This window comes from Ovis canadensis, chromosome 3 (genome assembly GCF_042477335.2).
Source record: "Ovis canadensis isolate MfBH-ARS-UI-01 breed Bighorn chromosome 3, ARS-UI_OviCan_v2, whole genome shotgun sequence".
Classification (NCBI taxonomy): Eukaryota; Metazoa; Chordata; class Mammalia; order Artiodactyla; family Bovidae; genus Ovis; species Ovis canadensis.
In genome coordinates, this window is record NC_091247.1 from 15786282 (window position 1) to 15809508 (window position 23227).

Below are 23227 nucleotides of genomic sequence, written 5' to 3' on the forward strand. Positions count from 1 at the left end.
AGGATGTCTGGCTCTAGATGAGTAATCACACCATCATGATTATCTGGGTCATGAAGATATTTTTTGTACAGTTCTTCTGTGTATTCTTGCCACCTCTTCTTAATATCTTCTGCTTCTGTTAGTTCCATACCATTTCTGTCCTTTATCGAGCCCATCTTTGCATGAAATATTCCCTTGGTATCTCTAATTTTCTTGAAGAGATCTCTAGTCTTTCCCATTCTGTTGTTTTCCTCTATTTCTTTGCATTGATCACTGAAGAAGGCTTTCTTATCTCTTCTTGCTATTCTTTGGAACTCTGCATTCAGATGCTTGTATCTTTCCTTTTCTCCTTTGCTTTTCGCTTCCCTTCTTTTCACAGCTATTTGTAAGGCCTCCCCAGACAGCCATTTTGCTTTTTTGCATTTCTTTTCCATGGGGATGGTCTTGATCCCTGTCTCCTGTACAATGTCATGAACCTCATTCCATAGTTCATCAGGCACTCTATCTATCAGATCTAGGCCCTTAAATCTATTTCTCACTTCCACTGTATAATCATAAGGGATTTGATTTAGGTCATACCTGAATGGTCTAGCGGTTTTCCCTACTTTCTTCAATTTGAGTCTGAATTTGGTAATAAGGATTTCATGATCTGAGCCACAGTCAGCTCCTGGTCTTGTTTTTGTTGACTGTATAGAGCTTCTCCATCTTTGGCTGCAAATAATATAATCAATCTGATTTCGGTGTTGACCATCTGGTGATGTCCATATGTAGAGTCTTCTCTTGTGTTGTTGGAAGAGGGTGTTTGCTATGACCAGTGCATTTTCTTGGCAAAAGTCTATTAGTCTTTGCCTTGCTTCATTCTGCATTCCAAGGCCAAATCTGCCTGTTACTCCAGGTGTTTCTTGACTTCCTAATTTTGCATTCCAGTCCTCTATAATGAAAAGGACATCTTTTTTGGGTGTTAGTTCTAAAAGGTCTTGTAGGTCTTCATAGAACCATTCAACTTCAGCTTCTTCAGCGTTACTGCATAGACTTCAGCATTGGGGCATAGACTTGGATTACTGTGATATTGAATGGTTTGCCTTGGAAACAAACAGAGATCATTCTGTCATTTTTGAGATTGCATCCAAGTACTGCATTTCGGACTCTTTTGTTGACCATGATGGCTACTCCATTTCTTCTGAGGGATTCCTGCCCGCAGTAGTAGATATAATGGTCATCCAGTCCATTTAAGTTTGCTAATTCCTAGAATGTTGTCGTTCACTCTTGCCATTTCTTGTTTGACCACTTCCAATTTGCCTTGATTCATGGACCTGACATTCCAGATTCCTATGCAAGATTGCTCTTTACAGCATCGGACCTTGCTTCTATCACCAGTCTCATCTACAGCTGGGTGTTGTTTTTGCTTTGGCTCCATCCCTTCATTCTTTCTGGAGTTATTTCTCCACTGATCTCCAGTAGCGTGTTGGGCACCTACTGACCTGGGGAGTTCCTCTTTCAGTATCCTATCATTTTGCCTTTTCATACTGTTCATGGGGTCCTCAAGGCAAGAATACTGAAGTGGTTTGCCATTCCCTTCTCCAGTGGACAACATTCTGTCAGACCTCTCCACCATGACCCACCCGTCTTGGGTTGCCCCACGGGCATGGCTTAGTTTCATTGAATTGGACAAGGCTGTGGTCCTAGTGTGATTAGATTGACTAGTTTTCTGTGAGTATGGTTTCAGTGTGTCTGCTCTCTGATGCCCTCTTGCAACACCTACCATCTTACTTCAGTTTCTCTTACCTTGGGCATGGGGTATCTCTTCATGGCTGCTCCAGCGAAGCGCAGCCTCTGCTCCTTACCTTGGAGGAAGGGTCTCCTCTAAATGTTGTTCTCCTGAAGCCCACCAAATGGGGGAGACGTGAAAAGTGGATGTCATCGCCTTTGTTTATTGTGTATGTTAACAGTTCTGAAAACATCAGAACATGTACAGAAACTCCACTGACAAAACACATGCATGGTTCCCCTCTTCTCTGATGCCCCAGAGAATCCTGTGAGAGACTGATCATGCCCTGTGAGCACTGGGCTACCTGGGGTGGGGTCAGGCATCCATCCCATCGCCAGATGGGAGTGAGGGGTTATCCACCTAAACCCACAATCTCACATCTTCCCCTGAACTCCCACACTTGAAATAGAATCAGTAACAATTATGGGTCAGAGACACACTTTGGAAATATTTTCAGGGTGCAGGAAATGTTTAAGACAATCACTTAAAATAACTTCATTTTTTAAACTCATTGATGGTCCCCGGCATTTAGGAGGATCCAGGAAGACTGCAGGTACCTACAGGACTTTGCAAACATACTGGGGGACATGTTAAATTTCCTTTAACATAGGATAGCTTTACAAAAATAGATCAGCTATTTCTGGAATAGATTTGCTCCTTAGTTGGCTAAAGAGACAAACCAGTTATACCAAATCCTTCAGATAGTTAGGATTGAAGAGTAAAAACTAACTGTAATTTTCTAAGAAGCTGCACTTTTCTAATAGAAAAGTATCCTTGGTTATTGATACCAACACTGCTGAAATCATCAAGAAATGCTGGATGAGAGAGGAGGGAAAATGTTCCTGAAAGGATCAAGGAACACACAAGATAATAAGGAATAAGCAAAAATAAACCTGGACTTGAAATTGTCATGACTAGCTCTAAGAAGCAGAGACAGAAAATTAAAAAAAGAAATACAAACACAACTAGACACAACTTCGATGTGCTGAAGGTAAACACTAACTTAGAATTTCTAGGGAAATACCTTTTAAGAATAGGGCAGAATAGAGACATTTTTAGATAAGCAAAACTAAGAGAGCTTGCCAAGAGGAGATCCTCAGAAAAGGATGTAATTAGGCCAGAAGAAGGGTGAACATTAAAAGAGCCATCGTTTGTGTTGTTCAGTTGTTAAGTCACGTCCAACTCATTTCAATCCCATGGACTGCAGCATGCCAGGCTTCCCTGTCCTTCACCATCTTCTGGAGCTTGCTCAAACTCATATCCATTGAGTCCGTGATGCCATCCCATCATCTCATCCTCTGTCGTCCCCTTCTCCTCCTGCCTTCAATCTTTCCCAGCATCAGGGTCTTTTCCAATGAGTCAGCTCTTCGCATCAGGTGGCCAAAGTGTTGGAGCTTCGGCTTCAGCGTCAGTCCTTCCAATGAATATTCAGGGTTGATTTCTTCCAGGATCCATTGGTTTGATCTCCTTGCTGACCAAGGGACCCTTGAGAGTCCTCCCCAGCACCACAGTTCGAAAGCATCAATTCATAAACATGTGAAAATAATAGTAACAGTCTCTAAAGTTAAGAGAAAGCTTAAGCTTAAGCTTCTTTAAGTTAGATGTAAAATGCGAGTCAAGAATAACATGACTGGAAGGAATTAGAAATGGATTAAAATCTAGGTCTTCAGGGAAGAGGCTTCCCATCCTTAGTCTCAGCACCCTTACCCACTGACCAGAGACAGAACCACCCCCACACCTTCACAAACCCAAGTTCAAGTCCAGCCAACCACCTGCTGGCTCTACAGGATTCCTGCTCTGCTCCAGCTGCTATGCTTTTTGCTTTAGTTCCCAGAAGGTCAAGTTGGTGCAATTGTGTGCAGTTTCTACAAGATTCACCCTTTTTGGTGGACATTGCATGATCATGGCTGCCACGTTTCTTAGATAACAAGTGACTGTCCCTGGGGACATTCCTCAGCCCCTCCTTAGATGGCATCCCCAGTACCTCCTCTCTCCTAACACCAGCCCCAGGGCCCACTTTGGCTTCTCTCAGAGTCTGTAAAGGTTTCCTTCTCTATCTTCTCTCCCCAGATGGATAGTTCACACAGATGTAAGCACTCCTAACCCAGAGTTTCCATCTGCATCCTTTAGGATTCTTCAGAGCTCTTGCTTCAGGGAAAACTCCACACCACAGTCTTCTCCTCCTTTCCTAAGCTGGCAGCTGGTGGTTACAGGTGAGCCAGCTCAGCTTTTCACTATTAGTGATGTGAGACCTGCTGGATGGAGAATTTCCATGTTTCCGATCAGACTCACAGCAAAGAGGAGTCGTGACACCCGTCTGTGGTAGGACCACACAGATGCATCAGTCATTACATCCACAAGCATTTAACGACCACCCCTCTCCCAGTGCAGGAGACACAAGAGACGTGGGTTCAGTCTCTAGGTAGGAAGATTCCCCTGGAGGAGGGCATGACAATCCGCTGCAGTATTCTTGCTTGGAGAATCCCATGGACAGAGAAGCCTGGTGGGTTATAGTCCATATTGTCAAAAAGAGTTGGACATGACGAAGCGACTTAGCATGTACGCATGCACGTGATTAGCTAGAAATAGCTAAGTGCTGGGGGTAAAATAGGGAACAACCTCCACCCTTAAAACAAAACAAAACAAATTTTCAAGCCCAGAAATCTATTCTAGTAGTTTCTGTCCTAGCAGGAAATGCCAGCCTATCTTCACTCCGCTGGTCCCATGTGGACACCAGCTCACTACAGAATGATCTGAAGTCAGTCCTGACCCCTCACCCTCACGGGAGACATAGCTCTGCAGGGCTGGGTGACATTCAAAACATGCACTGCATATTTTAATGGACTGTTTTAGCACGGAGTTAAAGAGTCTCCTCCGAGGCATCAAACTTCTCTTCCTAGTTCCCTGAAGACTTCCCCCTCAGCAGAGGATAGACATCTCCAAACTTGGAGAGGCCCACCACCGCCGCCTTCCCCGGGTCCTCACCATGGTTGGAGCAAGTAAGAGCTTGGCAGCATGCCTGGGGTTGGGAACCCTGGTCCCTTCTGCCTTCCACCTCAGCGGAGCCAGGTTACTGAGCTGCATCCCTGAAAAGAAAAGTTTGGGGCCAGGTTACTGAGCTGCATCCCTGAAAAGAAAAGTTTGGGGCCAGGAAGGCTCAAGAAATAGTATATCCTTCCCTCCTAGGCTGACAGCTGCCTGGTGCTGGGGGTCTGCCCGTCTCCTTGCCTCTCTCCCTCCAACAGCCCTCACGTCTCAGGGAGGACTCAGCCCCAAGAGGCCCTGCATCCTTTGCTGGGCGCTCTGAGCTCCCACGGCCTGGCTGAACCGTGCGGACAACACTCTGCCTTTCACATCCACAGACCAGAGCGGAGGAACCGAGGGCCCCTTCACGCCCCCCCCTCCCCTCCCCTCACCTGCCCAGCCGGCCGGCAGGGCCCGGATCCACAGCCTCGGTGGAGGACTGGACAGGCCGAGGAGTCCAGGCCAGCAGAGAGGTGGCTTTCTCTTCCGGCCATCATCCCTCACCTCCCCACCCCGCGCCTAGGTGATGCAAGGTCATCGCGGCACAGGTAACGTTCACGTGTCGGGTGTTTCTCCCGTTGGAGCTCGCGGGTCCCTGGACCTCGAAGGGGCCGCTGCACCTGTGTCGTCTGACCATCGGGGCCTGTTCCCCCAACTCTGGGCCCTCCCTCCTCCCAGGGTCTCCTCCCCTCTCTTGCCTTCCCCTTTCTTCCCCTCCCCTGTGTATGTTTTCTGCCTGCCCCCTCCTGTCTTCGGGAATTTCAACTATGAACTCTTCCTGGGGCTTCCCTCCCAGGCCCCTGCGAGGCTCCATCAGCATCCAGGGAAGCTCATGGCTGCACCCCCGCCTCCCAGCAGGGAGCGCCCCCAGGCAGGACCGCTGTCTTCTGGGACTCCCAATTTCTAGAGCTTCGCACTGCACCCGGCTCACAGAGACTTGAATATTACAAACGTAGTGACTCAGCAAGTGAACTGGAATCCAACACTTTCTACATTTGTCATCCATGCCCCCGAAATAACTCACTCAGATTTACTGGGTCTCCGTTCATTCATCTGTGAAGAATCATCAAAGACATACTCATTTATAGCAAGAAGAGGACAGCATCACTTGTCTATAAAACTGACAAAGATGGTTTGAAATAATGACACTTTTCAAACCCACGGAACTCTGGGCACTTTTAGTCTGCTGGGGAACAGGTATGTCATGGGGACGGTGTGGGGGGCAGTTTGTCAGTCCACACCTAAGCCCGGACCTAGACCACTCACTCCCCTTCCTGAGTCTTCACCGAAACAGGGACCCGAGGAAATCATCAGATACACAACAGAAGCCTTCAGCTACAGGAACCCTAGTCACACAACTGTTGGTCATACTCACAGGTTGGAAACAGCCTAAGTGTGCAACATTATCATATAGAAAAATCAACTGTTCTACGTCCACCAGATGGAATGCTATATAGACAGAATGATGATTTGAAGTCAAAGAAAAACAGAAAGTTTCCCTTTGTTCTGTTGTTGCTGTTCAGTGACTCAGTTGTGTCTGACTTTTTTGTGATGCCATGGACAGCAGCACGCCAGGCTTCCCTGTCCTTCACGGTCCCCTGGAGTTTGCTCAGATTCATGTCCATTGGGCCAGTGATGCCATCCAACCATCCCATCCTCTGTCATCCCCTTCTCCTCCCGCCTTCAATCTTTCCCAGCATCAGGGTCTTTTCAAAGGAGTCAGTTCTTTGAAGCAGGTGGCCAAAGTTTTGGAGCTTCAGCTTCAGCATCAGTCCTTCCAGTGAATATTCAGGGCTGAGTTTCTTTAGGATTGCAGTCCAAGGGACTCTCAAGCGTCTTCTCCAACACCACAGTTCAAAAGCATCAGTTCTTTGGCACTCAGCTTTCTTTATGGTCCAACTCTCACATCCATACATGACCACTGGAAAAACCATAGCTTTGTCTAGTCGGACCTTTGTCAGCAAAGTGATGTCTCTGCTTTTTAATATGCTGTCTAGGTTGGTCATAGCTTTGCTTCCAAGGAAAAAGCATCTTTTAACATGAGGAAAACTGACCCTTATTTGGTCTGCCCTGGATGCTGCAAGTTTCTTTCATTTTAAAATATTTATATGAATAGAAAACAGATTGAAAGCTTATGAAACCAACATATTACCAATGTTTTTCCCTGGACAGTGAGATGATGGGTAATTTTGTTTTTTATTTTAATTTTTTTTTCTGTATCATCTAAATTCCATTGCTTGTTTAGTAAGAAAAGGAGAAAAATAAATATTTTAAGTGACCGTCATAGAAGGAGCAAGGAAAATATCGATGAAACAATATTGCCATGACCTTTTTTCCCACAACTGTTGCTTCTAAGTACCATGAAGGAATTTAGATCCTCAAACTATTTCTGGTCTGGGTACCGCTGGGCTGTATGACTCCCTGTGCGTGGGATGATGGGTGTGAGCTCCATGGTATTTAGGAGCCCAGATATCACTCATCTGTAGCCCCCCCACCAGCGTGGAGTCCGCACTGCCTCACAACAAGAATTTCAAATATGAGTTGTTTCTCACTGCTGTGTATGGGGTTTCAAAATCGCCCGAGCACCACACCACACCACATGTAACCAAGAGCCTCTTCCAAGATATCTTACCCTCCAAGTATTCAGGAGCTAAAGATTACACACAGAAGAGAGGCTGTCTAATCTGCGCCAAACAGATGCTTAAAATGCTTGTCACATAAATGTAAAGATGAAATTAAAAACCAATGTTCACTCACATTGACACTCATCCCTGTCCCCATAAGGACCAGTCAGGTGTCACTCAGAAGAAGCTTGATTTTCCTGCAGTCCCAGGGCTTGGGGACTGAGCACCCCCATACTCCACCCCCACCCACACGGTGTGCTCCCTAGCCGGTAGCATCCCGCTTGGCCAGATGCCAACTCTCTGAGTCCAAAATTAATATCCTTATTTTACTGACGAGGAAACTAAGCCTCCAGATGAGTCCAATGTCACATAAAGTCAAAAACCATGCTCCTTCTAAAGATGGGAAAAAAATGAGACTGTTCACAAGAGAAATATATTCAATGTTACTGACAACAATGGTAAGCATCCTTTATTCCAAGAACTTATTTCTTGCTCAAGTCATTGGAGAAAATCTTTTAAAACCAAATTGGACTATAGGAAGGTGTCCCTGGGTGTGAGACAGGGTCCTCCTGCTATCCCAAGCAGATCCCAACACAGGAGCCACGGAGCTGCGCTGGACTGTTCCGTGGAGCCACCAGTGGCTGCCGCATCACTGGGTCCTGCAGCCTGTTTATCACCTCCATCCCGCTGTTCTGAACCCAGCACACATGCCTTCTCCTCCTTGAAGGTCTTCCTGCTCCCTGCACCTACCAGAATAAATCATTTCTTCTTCTCTCTGCCAAATGTTCCAAACAGCCATGACTTACAACAACATCGAGTATTTATAGCAGCATCTCATGGTGGCATATAAATTGAAAAAAAAATGAAATTATGGCGACCAAAGTCTCTAAGTAACTTTAAAAATATCATAAAATCAGTGTGCATGAGTGCTGTGTCCGAATCTTTGTGACCCCCATGGACGGTAGCCTGCCAGACTCCTCTGTTCATGGAATTCTCCAGGCAAGAATACTGGAATGGGTTGCCATTCCCTTCTCCAGAGGATCTTCCTGACGCAGGGATCGAGCCCATGTATCTTATGTCTCCTGCATTGTCAGGCTGGTTCTTTACCATTAGCATCACCACTAGTGAAGGGCAATTTCAGAAATCAAGCTAACTCTGTCTGATTGTTATACAAAACTTAAACTCTTTCCAATATCTTTTACTAATTTCAAGGGCCAAGTGATTTTCAAAATTCGTATCACAAATTACTTTCTTGTATTCCCAGCTTAAAAGCCATTGAGCCAAAAAAAAAAAAAAAAGCTCATAATCTTGCAATTCTTGTTCATAATTCATAGAAACTAGTTACCAATTGCTGGCTTCACAATTATGAGAAAATCCAGAAACATTAGGTCTGGAGCCCAATTTCCTTGACACCAAATTTGTTGTTTTACCTTGAGTAATGGGCCCCCCTGAAGACATGGCCCTCAATACGTATACACTGGGTTTCCCTGTCATCTTTCAGATTTACTGTCTGCTATCCAGTGAGTTTTCAACTTTCATTTAGGTCCACATTTAGAAATAATATTTCACAACCGTCCTCAGCAACCACCTCTCCTGAAATAAAAGAAAAATAAAGAGGATTTGGAGATCACTCTTCAGAGTCTATAAATTTCCATGGAAGTATTAACACAACCTATTAGGTCACATTATAGTCAATTGTGCAGAAGAAGAAAACCTATTCAATGACATTATTTAATGGCATTTTGATGTGTGATTTGCTACACATAGTGACGAATGCAAAGACCGAGGAGCAGAGTCGGGGGAAGGCAAACAGTTTTCCTGTGATGTTTACTTCCCAGGCTTAAATGAGCTCAGCTTTTACAAATGATTTGCCTTGACACTGGAATCCAATTTGAGTCAGGAATTACTGTAACTCTTTTCGGCTTGGGTGATTTAATCAGCAGATCTTCAATAGTGTGATATGCATGTACCGAACTGACTCCAGACTGAACAGTCTGATTTATACATACTCCTTGCAGACAACCATTTGCGGCGTGCACAGTAGCATCTGTTTGCCTGCATCTTTATACCGCCGATACCCGCCCATGATAATGTGTCAGAGCAATCCAAGTCTACGCTTTATACCATTAAACCCAAACAAAGAGACATACGCAAGAGACCATTTGAGGAAGAGGGTTTTGGTTTCTGAACTCTGAAAATCATCCACTCACTTACTTAACAAATAAACATGTGCCCTTCCAGTGTATCAAGCACTATGCTGGACCCAGAGAAGAAAGGGCAGGAGGCAAGAGAGTCAGAGAAATAAGATGTAGCTCCTACAAGCATGGGATAAAACTGTCAGGCTATATTAATCGATTAAACACAATCTTTAAAAAGGGATGCCCTAAACCATTAGAGCTCCCAGTCACCCCTGGAATGTGAATTTCTCTTGGCTTTGTGGTGGTATTAAGCATTACAAGTATTTACTGATGTAAAATTATGATCACTATGGTTCACAGTCTCTCCTCCCCACCCTGCTTCTAATCCCGTCACAGATGAAATGCCCTGGGCACCTGGCCTCCCAGAAGAAGGGGTCAGCATTAGGAGGAGGAAATCACCTGCCCATCTCCTGACTTGGAGACCTAAAAGTCTCTGCCTTAGGAGGACACGGGTGATTCCAGACACAATGTCGAAGGAAATGAGAGATTAAGAGGAAAGTTCCTTTTCCTCCTGACCCTGCCACACCCTCATTGTTATGAAGATTCTCCAAACTCTCAGGAAGGAAAGAAAAATGTTGAGGGTGGAGCTGTAGGTGGTGGAGGGTCCAGCTTTCTGATTTGAGGCCGGAAAGCCGAGGAGGCAGAAAAGCTAAGACAAGCGAGAAGTGAATCTGGAAAGACAAGACTTTGCATGGTGTTTACTCGAAGTGTCCGCCCCAGGGTGACACACAGACTCGGGAAGACCCTGCTGCAAGACACCCGCCCCGAGGAACAATGACCTTCCAAGAGGGCAAGGTGAACCCCTGAGGCCTCAGTGACACCGTGACTAGCTCCACGGGCCTGAAAACAGACAGCTCAACGGAGAAAAGTCTTACAATGGAAGCCCATTTACTCCTCCCGGAGATAGAATTATCCCTAAACATCTAAGAGGAAGTCTCTGCCAGCTTGGTTGACTGGAGACTCCAAAAAAAAAAAAAGAAAGAAAGAAAAAGAAAAATGATGCCTGATTATAGAAAAACAGAAAGAAAATTAAATTTATGTGGCTTCTGAGTTATGGACTAAGATATATTGGTATTACCCCCTTATTGGAAAATTCTAAAGAATTGGAAAAATCTTAAGTTTAAAGTCTTTTCTCTATCCCAAAATTAAAAAATAATAATAAAAATAAATTTTTAAAACTCATAAATGCTCCTTTGGAGGGTCCAAATCCTTCACAGAAGAGATGACACTTTGCTGGTGAACCTCTGGCGGTTGCTCTGTGCTTCCATGTGGGGTAAGACATAAGAGAAGATAGGGAGAGGGCCCTCAGGTATCTTGGGGCATCTTCACAAGCAGCTGCTGAGATGGAGCTGGGGTGAAGCGCATGTGTCAGCAATGAGCATCCCAGGAACAGGGGGATGAAGCAGGGCTTGGCCGACGGAGTGGGCAGCCGGCAAGGCAGGCAGACAGGGAACTGGGGCGTCCTGGAGAATATATGCGTCCAGGAGAGAGATAGACCAGACGAGCGCGTGTCCCCACATCTGGGCACCATTCTTTAGCCAAGCTGACACATGAAATGCACTGTCACAACTCGGAAGATGAGATCTGGGGTCCCGCTGCTGCTATCGGTCTGGCAGCCGCAGCATCACAGCAGTGGGCATCCATTCCTTCTCCCTGCCCTCGGGCTCTCAGTGCCCCTGGTCAGCTTCACTTCTGTGCTCAGAGACTCACCAAGGGGGAAGCCAGATCCTCCTGCATGAAACACTGGTCAACATGCCATCTTACACTGAGCCATTGTCACGGTCACTATGTGCTTAGGGCCCCAGGGGCGAAAGACCCTCCAGAGGCGCCCTGGGGACCCCGGCCCTACCATGAGGCAGCTGTGAGCCCACTCTGCCTGCAGAGAAGAAACCCCCAAACTTTGGGCAACACTTGTGTCCGTCTCTTTTGACAAGTGATGGGTCCCCTGGGTCTCCCCAGGCAACATACTTGCCTGTAGCCAGCCTGCCACCATCTGCATAGCGTTTGCAAAAAATTAATTATACATGACAATAATGCTGGTAGTGACGACCACGGTCATGGTCAGACTGATGGAGAATACAGATGCTAGTTAGTTCCTCTTCAGCTCTGCTTGCTGCTAAAATTCAAGAATTAACCAGAATAAGGGCTTCCCTGTTGGCTCAGATGGTCAAGAATCCACCAGGAGACCCAGGTTTGATCCTGGGGTCAGGAAGATCCCCTGGAGAAGGAACTGGCAACCCATTCCAGTATTCTTGCCTAAAGAATTTTATGGACAGAGGAGCCAGGCAGGCTCCTTGGGGTCGCAGTTGGACACGACTGAGTGACTAACACTTTTACCTTCACCCAGAATAAACACACTCAAGCCTGGACACAGAAGGTCATCCATTCTCTTTGAAAGAAAAATTAAATCCAATTTACCAGATACACCCAAGTATCTCATATTTTTGCCCCAGTTTATCCACCGAAAGAATAAAATCAATTAATAGCAACAAAAACAATAAATAATGACCAAGACCTTTTTCTGGAGCATCTCATTTTACTCTTAGAGAATTTTATCTGACAATTTTAACACTCTTTAAAAAAAAACTTTCTTTGCAAAGGAAGGCCTGACAGATGTGTAAGTACCCAGGACAAGCACGGAACAGTTATAAAGATAGCTGCGTATCAGCATGATTTACTTGTCGGTGCTGTCATAAAACCAGAGATAAATTCTGATAGTGATAATGAAAGATTGCTCCAACTCTTCTACCCTCACGTAATAATTAGTACTAAAAGGTTTTCTGGGTTGGCAGATTTTCTGTTGTAGATTTAATTTACAGACGGTTTGCTGAGACAAAAGGCAGACATCAATTGAAAATCTATAAATGCATTCATATGTAATGAATCAGGGCTGCTCCTAATTAGTAAAGGGGAAGATGGCCTAAAGTCGAGGAAGTCTCTGGCTTGGGCCAAAGGTTTTGAATCCATTTCATTTCCTTTAAATAAGTGTGGATGGTACTTTCAGAACTGCATGCAAGGGGCGATTACCAAGATTTAGAGGGGATACCCCCGCCTTCTCCCAGATGGCAGAAGCTCACAGACTTGACAGCTCCTGGAATATCTTGCAATTCTGCAAATCCCATGAAAGAAAAAATTAGACATTTGTGCTATTAGGAGCAGCTGCTTTGTTAGAACTCTACCAAGAATATCTTTTTTGTTTCTTCCTGTGTCCCCATTTACAAAGAGGCAAATGATTAAATTTGCTTCACCGAATTAAACTTACCCAGCTTCCTGCTGGGTGCGGGGGAGCGGTTCCAGAAGACCACCTGCAGGGCAGCTGCTCTCTGCTCCAAGGCCTGAATATCATTAAACTGCCACCCCTCCCAACATGCTGCCAGAAGTCTGGGTCTGCACAGGGCTAAGTTGTAGGGAAGAGGGGAATTCTGAGAACCATGTTCTTGGCCGAGAGGACACCCCAGTGATGCAGGGGAAAGGAGGCTGGTGAAGAGAGGCCAAACCTACCTTGAGAAAGCAGGACTCTTAAGACTCTGATAGGAAAGGGAGGAAGAGAAGGAGGAGGGATGGGGTGGAGAGGGAAGAGGAAAGAAGGAAGGAAGGAAAGAAGAAGGGAGTCATGAATCCATCCGTCTGCTCTGAAGATGACATCAAACTGTCCATCTTTACAAGTGAACTTAGCTGAGTTGTGTGTGCAAACTTGGATCCAAGTATTCAGTTTGTGTTTATCTTTACACAGCATTCAACTCCCCATTGGAGTGTTGTGGCCACCTGAACAGTAGTCAGGTGGATAAACCGCATGGTTTATCCATACGGATATTTACATGAGAATGGGTTGCAGGACCGCAGGGCACGAGCTCCTGGGTCCTTAGACCACTGCAGTCTTATGTAAGTAAAATTCTGACCACTCACATTCACAGATGAAAGTGCTAAAGTATATACACATCTGAATGCTCAACATATGATCGAAAACATAGCTCTTTTCCATAGTTTGCTATCCCATAACCTCAATTATAAGTGCTGAAGAATTGATGCTTTTGAACTGTGATGTTGGAGAAGACTCTTGAGAGTCCCTTGGACTGCAAGGAGATCAAACCAGTCAATCCTAAAGGAAATCAGTCCTGAATATTCATTGGAAGGACTGATGTTGAAGCTGAAGCTCCAATACTTTGGCCACATGATGCAAGAAGCTGACTCATTGGAAAAGACCCTGATGCTGGGGAAGATTGAAGGCAGGAGGAGAAGGGGAGGATAGAGGACGAGATGGTTGGATGGCATCACTGACTCAGTGGACATGAGTCTGAGTAAGCTCTGGGAGATGGTGAAGGACAAGGAGGCCTGGTGTGCTTCAGTCCATGGGGTCACGAAGAGTCAGACTCAACTGAGCAGCTGAACAACAACAACAAACCTCAGTTAATGAAGACCCTTGTTACTACAGTCTCTCGTGTATCAGAGGAAGAAAAAGTCTACAAAGACTGCACTTTAATGACAAAACAAAAGGACCACAAAGCAAGCGTGGGCTGGGACACAATAAGGAGAGGAAATAATGGATTGTTAAAAAGCATCTGCAGCAGCATAGATGCTAGAGATGATCATACCAACTGAAGTCAGAAAGAGAAAGACAAATGATATCACTTATGTGTGGGATCTAAAAGAAATGTTGCAAATGAGCTTATCTACAAAACAGGAAGAGACTCACAGGCACAGAAGACAAATTTAGGGTTACCAAAGGGAAAGGACAGGGGAGAAATAAATTAGGAGTTTGGGATTAATTTACACACATTATTATATATAAAATAGATAAACAAGGACCTTCTGTATAGCACAGGGAACTCTATTTAATGTCTCATAATAGCCTATAAAGGAAAAAAATCTGAAAAAAATTGTATATATATTTTTCAGATTCATATGTGTGTATATAGTTGTTCAGTTGCCAAGTTGCATCCAACTCTTTTGTGACCCCCATGCCCCATGGACTGTAGCTGCAAGGCTCCTCTGTCCATAGGATTCCCCAGGCAAGAATACTGGAGTGGGTTGCCATTTTATTCTTCAGGGGATCTTCCTGATCCAGGGATAGAACTCATGTCTCCTGTTTGGCAGGCATGTTCTTTACCACTGAGCCACCTGGGAAGGCCATACATATATATCTGAATCAATCTGAAAATAGCACAACATTACAAATCAACAATACTCCAATTTTAACAATTTTTAAAAATTTAGAAAATAAGAAAGAACACCAGCAAACCTCATTTGAACGTATTCTTGGGGGTAGAGATATGACTGTCTTCACACTAAAATCTTGGATGTATCATTTAATCAGAACTCTGCACTTTTAGAATCTTGACCTACACTCAGTCATTGAGGAAAAAAAACAACGTGTACTTAAGCTCACTTCATTACAATTATTAAACAGGAAAGCTCACGAACCACTTCACCTCTAAAACGTATGTAGTACAAAGATTTGTGAGACAACCTAAAGTCTTACCAAACTTCAGGTTGATTCAGATTTGCACTCACTTTCTACAGCAGGCTCTGAGCTGTCTTCCAGAAACGAAAGATGATCAAGGGAAGAAAATGAGCCTGCAGCCCCCAGGCATTGTTGGCACAAGGAAAATGAGACGGAGCCCCTGTCCTCCAAGAATTCCTTCCAGACAAAGGGCTTTCATGAAAATAGTCACTGATTTCTGACAACGTGATATGATGAACTCAGATGTTCCTTCTGTACTTCTGAATAAACCACAACCATGCTAAGTCGCTTCGGACGTGGCTGACTCTTTGTGACCCTATGGACTGTAGCCCACCAGGCTCCTCTGTCCATGGGATTCTCCAGGCAAGAATACTGGAGTGGGTTGCCGTGCCCTCCTCCAGGGCATCTTCCTGACCCAGGGATGGAACACGTGCCTCTTATATCTCCTGCAGTGGCAGGTGAATTCTTTACCACTAAGCCACCTGGGACAAAGTCTATCCATTTGTTGCAAATGACAGAATCCTCTTCTTTCTCATAGCTGAATGATATTCCACTGTGTGTGTGTTATCCATTGTGTATATAAGTGTATATATATGTGTGTGTGTATGTATGTGTATATATATATATATATTCGTCTTCTATATCTATTTATCCCCTGAAGGACATTCAGATCGTTTCTGTATCTTGGCTAGTTTTCTTTTTCTTGACTCATTCCTATCTTGTACAGCTCAGGAAGGTCTAAATGTTAATTGACACCATAATCAAATCAAAGCATCCATCTTTCAAAGGGATTGCATTTTAATGTCTTACTGGAAATAATTCTCCTTCTCTAACACCAGGAAGGTTAGAAAGAGTTTAAGTGACCACAGGATAAATGTACTGGCCCATCTGAAGGAGTTACTGGTTCCATGGCCCGTCTGATTCCTGGCCATGATTGTTGGCACAGTGGACAAAAGCACAGACTTGCTTTGGAGGGTCAATGAGGTCTACTTTTAGGATAGTTGACTTCTCCACTGAGCAAATAATCTACCCAATTAGGTGAATACACCTAATTTAACAAGAAGAGGAGACTGGACTGTCAAGCATGGTTTGAAAGTTGAGATGTATTCCCATCAATTGATGAGATCTGCCCTTAATCACCAGTTTTCAAACTCCACAGTCCTGGCCCTTTCTGCAGAGTTCAGCCGAAACCGGGCAATCATGTAAGCATCCCGGGAGACAGGATACCCGCGGAGTGTGGCCCATGGCAACATTGCTCTATCCATGGGGCTGCTCCTCAATCCCACCATCTGACCTCTCAGGTTTGGCTTTAACTCTTGGGCGTGAGGATTGTCCTGGGGCTCACACTTCACACTGAAGGTTCGGTGGAAGGAAAAGAGGACCCAGTGTTGGATTTAGTTTGTGGAAATATTGCAGAAGCTTCTCTTCACAAAAACATCCTTTCACCATGAGATTTCACAGGAAAACAATGCATCCAACTTTCAGTACTAAGAATAATGTATTCTGGAAAAGTACCTGGTTTGTTTTATGTGAAGGAACCAAGGAAGCTGAATATTTAGCTCTCAGAAATCCTGAACCCTGTGGGATGCATTAAGGGGATTAAGCCTGATTACTGTTCTACTGGCTTCTCTAACCAGGGCTTTCTTTGGTCTAGAATTCTCATATTTGATTTTTCTCTATTGTTTTATATCTGTTGTTCTTTAATTGCTAAGTCAGGTCTGACTCTTTTATGACCTCATAGACTGTACCCAACCAGGCTCCTCTGTCCATGGAATTTTCCAAGCAAGACTACTGAAGTGGGTTGCTGTTGCCTTCTCCAGGAGATCCAACCCACATCTCTGGCATTGGCAGGTGTATTCTTTACCACTGAGCCGCTAGAGAATGTGTACATTTTTGTAAATTGCCTAAACTTTATTTGGAGTAAGTATAGATGTGCACGTCTCTCACTCCAGCACCACTTTGGGTGGTGTGTCCTCCTGAAGATCAGGGTTTAGCTAGGAGGCAGTGAAGCTAAGCTAAGTTAAGTCACTTCAGTCGTGTCCAACTCTGTGCGACCCCATAGACGGCAGCCCGCCAGGCTCCCCCATCCCTGGCATTCTCCAGGCAAGAGCACTGGAGTGGGTTGCCATTGCAGGAAAAGGAACAGGTTGGCATCCTTAGGATGCCTGGGGCGGCAGAGGATGTTGTCCCCTTTTCAAGGAACAGTGGGAATTTCTGAAAGGTTTTGAGCAGGGAAATGACAGGTTAGACATCAGGTCAGCAACCCCATCTCCTTCTATGGGATAGTGGGACTCCAGGTAGCTGGTGGGGCAACCATCACTTGGCTGCATGTGAAAATGCAGCTTCTGGGTCAGGGCTGCAATGAGCCTGAGGCCTGCGGTGAGCCTGAGGCCTGCATTTCTAAGCTTCCAGATGAAGTCAACCTTGCTGACTGGGGACCAGATTTTAATAGCAAGGGCTTAGCCTGAGCCAGGAAGTGACCAGACAGAAGTGATCAATCATGGCAGTGGGAGGGGAGGGGTGGGGGAAATGGAGCACTCAGGACACTGCACCCTTGGTCAATGGCCCATGGTGGCCAGGCCAGGTTCTGTGCCGGGGTCCAGGAGCATGGCAGGTGGCCAGCTCGGCCACCCAGTGTGCCCCCACCCGCTCCCCACCAGCTCCTCTGGCACCCAGAGGCGCTGACACTCGCCAAGCACCTGGCGCCTCTCCACCTGCAACTGCAGCTCCCACAGCTGAACACCTGCCCAGCCGGGCACGCAGGCTCCAGGGAGGGTGGCACCGCAGTGGCTCGGGATGTGCAGAGGGAGTCATCGCTCCGGGAGTCTGGAGACGGGGCAGCTGGCAGAAGGAAAAGCATACGGTGCCAGCCAGTTTTATGAAAGAGGGTCTCCCGGGAGAGATGTTGTTCAGGCAGGTGTCTGGGGAGCCGGCAAGTCCTTGCGGAGAAGAGGGAGGTGAGGTGAAGGGGCAGCTGGTGGGGAGGATGGTGCTTGATCAAACGGAATGATCTCGGCCCAGCCTGGAGCCCAGCCCTGGGCGGAGGGTCGGGCCAGGGGCGGAGCAAGGCTGGCAAAGAAAGGCTCCAGGAAGGTGTAACTCTCAAAAGGCACCCTGACCTTTTCTAAAGCAAACATCCTAACAGTCAAACTGAAATGGAATTTGCTTTTCTTTGCAGGGGACAGAGAAAAGGATTGTATTTTAGATTATCTTTTGTTTGTTTTACTTTAATTTTTATTTTATTTTTTAATTAGAGGAAAATTGCTTTACAATGTTGTGTTGGTTTCTGTCATACGACAAGGTGTGTGCTCATTCATTACAGTCGTGTCTGACTCTCTGCCACCCCATGGACTGTAGCCGGCCAGGCTCCTCTGTCCATGGGTTTCTCCAGGCAAGAATACTGAAGTGGCTGGCCATGCCCTCCTCCAGGGGATTTTCCTGCCCCAGGGACTGAACCAGTATCTCCTCAGTCCCCTGAATTGCAGATGAATTCTTGACCGCTGAGCCACCAGGGAAGCCCATACAACCAGGTGAATCAGCCATAATTATATGCATATTCCCTTCCTTTTGGGCCTCCCTTCCCTCCCCCCATCTTACCCCTAGGTCATCACATAGCCACAGAAAAAGAACAATTTTGAGTCAGTTCTAGTGAGATGGATGAGCCTAGAGCCTGTTCTACGCTGTGAAGTAAGTTTGTTTTTTTAAGAGCTGTTAAAAAGCCAAGCTTTTCTCATTTTAGTGAAGTCTCATTTAGATGTCCTTTTTGTCCTATATTCATTTAAGCCACCAAAATCTGTGATTTTTAAAGCCATTCATTCCACACTGAGTCATCCTGAGTGATCTGTGGGATTATTAGCATAAAATCTATACTCAGGCAGTAATTCCCAGTGGTAAGTAATTTACATGCCTACATGGGCATATTCTTATTGTTGTTTAGCTACTATGTCATGTCCAATCTTTGTGACCCCATGGACTGCAACATGTCAGGCTTCCCCATCCTTCAGTATCTCCTGGAATTTGCCCAACTTCATGTCCATGATGCTATCCAGGCATCTTGTCCTCTGTCACCCCTTTCTCCTCCTGCCCTCGATCTTTCCCAGCATCAGGGCCTTTTCCAGTGAGTCAGTTCTTCACATCAGGTTGCCAAAGTACTGGAGCTTCAGGTTCAGCATCAGTCCCGCCAATGAATATTCAGGATTCATTTCCTTTAGGATTGATTGGTTTGATCTCCTCGCTTTCCAAGGGACTCTCAAGAGTCTTCTCCAGCTCCACAATTAGAAAGTATTAATTTTTCGGCACTCAGCCTTCATATTTCCAAGTTTCATCAGGTACAGTTAGTTATATTCTTATCCAGCACTATTTTCCGACACTAAAAAAACACTGTATACATTTTTAGTCATGCATTGCTCAAACATTAAATATTTGTTAAAAATCCCATGGAAATGTCACCTGAGATTTAATCTCATGACTACTTACTGTCCTTTCCCACAAGCCATCAGGCCAGGCTGCCCCTAGTTGAAGGACCTGCTTTAATGCTGGGAGAGAAATACCTGAGATTTATACTTTGGCCACTTCATGCGAAGAGTTGATTCATTGGAAAAGACCCTAATGCTGGGAAGGATTGGGGGCAGGAGGAGAAGGGGATGACAGAGGATGAGACAGCTGGATGGCATCACCGACTCGATGGACATGAGTTTGAGTGAACTCCAGGAGTTGGTGATGGACAGGGAGGCCTGGCGTGCTACAATTCATGGGGTGGCGAAGAGTCGGACATGACTGAGTGACTGAACTGAACTGCACTGAACTGCACTGAACTGAACTGAACTGCACTGAACTGAACTGCACTGAACTGCACTGAACTGAACTGAATTGCACTGAATGCCACATTAACACCAATGTGTCTGTGCTACTGACTCTTTCAATTAGTGTTCCTCTCTGAAAAAGAAATGTCTCCAATATCAGAAAAAGGTTTTGCTTGCTCTATTTGAGTCAGTTGGGCAAAACACTGAGATGAAGGGTGAATTTTATGCTTTAGCCAAAAGCGTATGTAGCAGAGTAGTGGGAAGAAGCCAGTTTGGTGATCCTGCAGAAGACGGACAAAGTTCAAAGATGAATCTGACAGAGCTGGACACAGTGTAAGTCTCTCGACTTAGGTCACAGAGAAGCACTCATGTTGCAGACCTGAGCCCCACTCACCTCTTCTCTGGGACAACTCTGCCAGGTCTTAACTCAGATGTTTCTGTTAAAATTTTCAGGAGAGAGCAGAATGACTCAGCAGCCTGGGAACACATGCACCAAAGGGGGCAGGAAAAAATTTACTAATTATTGGTATGTTAAGAGTTAAAAAAAAAAAAACATTGTTGTTCAAAAATTGGCCTGATGTACTCTTATGTACTGAAGAATTAGTCCAAATTTTTAAAAAGCTTGTGAATAAAGCAGCACTATTTATGGTAGCCAAGACATGGAAGCAACCTACATGTCTATTGACACAGCAATGGATAAAAGAGATGGCACACATATACAGTGGAATATTACTGAGCCACGAAAAAGAGTAAAGTCATGCCTTTTACAACAATATGGATGGAACTAGAGATTGTCACACTAAATGAAATTAATTAGAAAGAAAGAAAAATACCATGTGATATCACTTATATAAATATGGAATCTTAAAAAATGATACAAATGAACTTATTTATAAAATAGAAATCGACTCACACACATAGAAAATCAGCTTATGGTTACCAAAGGGGAAGGGGAGATATAAATTAGGAGTTTGGGATTAGCAGATACAAACTACTATATATAAGAGAAACAACAAAGACCAACTGTATAGCATAGGTAACTGTATTGAATATCTTGTAATAAGCTATAATAGAAAAGACTCTGAGAAAGAATATATGTGTGTGTGTGTGTGTGTGTGTGTGTGTGTGTGTGGCGGTCACTCTACTCTATAACATAAACTAACACAATATTATATTAATTATACTTCAATTGAAAAAAAATTACCTGAAATAAAGATAGATCTTACATAGGCACAGAAGCCTCCTGTCAGAGGTCTTAACTCTCTTGGAGCTCATTTGGAAACATAGACGCATATGCATGCTGATTATATTGTTGTGGTTGCTCATCACTATATGGTGTCTGACTCTTTACCACCCCATGGATTGCAGCACACCAGGCTCCTCTGTCCTCCGCTATCTCCCTGAGTTTGCTCAAATTCATGTTCATTGAGTTGGTGATACTATCTATCTATCTATATACTTTAATACCTTAGCATAAAAAGGATGGTTTGACAAAAAAGAAAGAAAATAATTTTCATTTTCTATGCCAGGTTATACTTTATGATCCTGTTGCAAGCAGTGATAACCTTCATCTGTAAACAAATCTGGAGATGGACAAGGAAGATGATATCACTTCCAGCCAGTGGATAAGGAGAGTCTACAGGAAATTATATGATCTTCCCAAGGTCAACTTCCAGCAAGAGGTAATGACAGGGGAGAAGGCTACTCTGCTCCCAGCATGCTTCTGTGACTTGGGCTCAGAATTTCAGGAGACACTGTATGGATGAGTAGCGCCTGGAGTTGCTCCCTGTTTTCTAGATTTCAAGGCCTGATTCTTTCAAACAGACTCTGCTCCCCAGTCTTCTTAATGACTGTACTTCCAGAAGGGAAGGACTACCCAGACATTCCCTTCCAAAATGAATCAAGCTCTTTGCCTCACACAGTGGAAAATATCCTAAGGTGATTCTTGGAAGAAAGCTATTATCCAAAGATGTCTACCCAGACAGGCATCTCTTTGTTTAACAACATGGCACTAAAATCCTGAGTGTGACTGTGCTTCCCCCATAGGACTAGGGTTTTTCCTTTGCATTTCTAACACTCAAACCAACGTCTGGTGCATTACAGGTGCACATTAAATACACTTTCAGATGAAGCAAAAGGTGCAGTCTTCATTAATGATTTGAATATGATGGCCCAGACAGAATTGATGCTTAGTTCAGTTCAGTTCACTCACTCAGCGGTGTCTGACTCTTTGCGACCCCATGGACCGCAGCACGCCAGGCTTCTCTGTCCATCACCCAACTCCCAGAGGTTATTCAAATTCATGTCCGTCGAGTCAGTGATGCCATCCACCCCTCTCATCCTCTGTCATCCCCTTCTCCTCTTGCCTTCCATCCTTCCCAGCATCAGGGTCTTTTCCAAGGAGTTAGTTTTTTGCATCAGGTGGCCAAAGGATTGCAGTTTCAGCTTCAACATCAGTCCTTCCAATGAATATTCAGGACTGATTTCCTTTAGGATGGATTGGTAGGATCTCCTTGCATTCAAAGGGACTCTCAAGAGCCTTCTCCAACATCACAGCACAAAAGCATCAATTCTTCAGCACTCATCTTTCTTTATAGTTCAACTCTCACATCCATACATGACTACTGGAAAAACCATAGCTTTGACTAGACACACTTATGTTGGCAAACTAATGTCTCTGCTTTTTAATATGCTGTCTAGGTTGGTCATAATTTTTCTTCCAAGAAGCAAGTGTCTTTTAATTTCATGGCTGCAGTCACCATCTACAGTGATTTTGGGGCTCAAAAAAATAAAGTCTGCCACTATTTCCACTGTTTCCCCATCTTATTTGCCATGAAGTGATGAGACGAGATGCCATGATCTTAGTTTTCTGAATGTTGAGTTTTAAGCCAACTTTTTCACTCTTTTCTTTCACTTTCATCAAGAGGCTCTTTAGTTCTTCACTTTCTGCCATAAGGGTGGTGTCATCTGCATATCTGAAGTTATTGATATTTCTCCTGGCAATCTTAATTCCAGCTTGTGCTTCATCCAGTCCGGCATTTCATCATGATGTACTCTGCATATAAGCTGAATAAGGGTGACAGTATACAGCCTTGATGTACTCCTTTCCTGATTTGGAACCAGTCTGTTGTTCCATGTCAGATTCTAACTGTTGCTTCTTGATCTGCATACAGATTTCTCAGGAGGCAGGTCAGGTGGTCTGCTATTCCCATCTCTTGAAGAATTTCCCATAGTTTGTTATGATCCACACAGTCGAAGGCTTTGGCATAGTCAACAAAGCAGAAGTAGATGTTTCTCTGGAACCCTCTTGCTTTTCCGATGATTGAAGAGATGCTGGCAATTTGACCTCTGGTTCCTCTGCCTTTTCTAAA